The sequence below is a fragment of the Dama dama genome, chromosome 18 (assembly GCF_033118175.1).
Source record: "Dama dama isolate Ldn47 chromosome 18, ASM3311817v1, whole genome shotgun sequence".
Classification (NCBI taxonomy): domain Eukaryota; kingdom Metazoa; phylum Chordata; class Mammalia; order Artiodactyla; family Cervidae; genus Dama; species Dama dama.
This window is the reverse complement of record NC_083698.1, coordinates 65990448-65991183: the sequence shown is the minus strand read 5'-3', so window position 1 is coordinate 65991183 and position 736 is coordinate 65990448. Positions and strand designations below refer to the sequence as shown.

At 39.1% G+C, this 736-nt stretch overlaps 1 non-coding gene across 1 annotated transcript; it reads right to left on the bottom strand.

The window, feature by feature from the left end:
* Nucleotides 1-341: 341 nt before the first annotated feature.
* Nucleotides 342-448, bottom strand: LOC133073139 (U6 spliceosomal RNA). The gene has a single exon (XR_009696849.1). It is a non-coding gene; the product is annotated as a U6 spliceosomal RNA (small nuclear RNA).
* Nucleotides 449-736: the final 288 nt, after the last annotated feature.

Here is a 736-nt window from a genome sequence, read left to right as displayed (position 1 = left end):
CCTTGATAGTATATTTGTTTCAATGCTGTTCTCTCAGAACATCCCACCCTCGCCTTCTCCCACAGAGTCCAAAAGTCTGTTCTGTATGTCTGTGTCTCTTTTTCTGGTTTGCATATAGGGTTATCATTACCATCTTTTTTAATTCCATATATATGTGTTAGTATACTGTATTGGTCTTTATCTTTCTGGCTTACTTCACTCTGTATAATGGGCTCCAGTTTCATCTATCTCATTAGAACTGATTCAAATGAATTCTTTTTAATTGGCTGAGTAATATTCCATTGTGTATATGTACCACAGCTTCCTTATCCATTCGTCTGCTGATGGGCATCTAGGTTGCTAAAAATATGGAACGCTTCACGAATTTGCATGTCATCCTTGTGCAGGGGCCATGCTAATCTTCTCGGTATCGTTCCAATTTTAGTATATGTGCTGCCGAAGCGAGCACCTGAGGAACATTTTTGAAATTCTAATATCTGTGTTCCAACCCTGGACAAATGAATCAAAATCACTGGGAATTAGACTCAGGCATCAACATTTTAAATTTTAACCTCCCCACTGTTTCCAATATGCAGCTTCAATTGACCTTGCACCCCTGATTTTGTGTAAGATACACTGTAGTTTCTAAACAGACACACTTGCTCACATTGCTCTTTACCCATTCATTATAAAGCTTATCAAGGGCACACATTCCTGAATCTCAACTGAAGGGAGTTACCCAGAATCCCCTGATGCT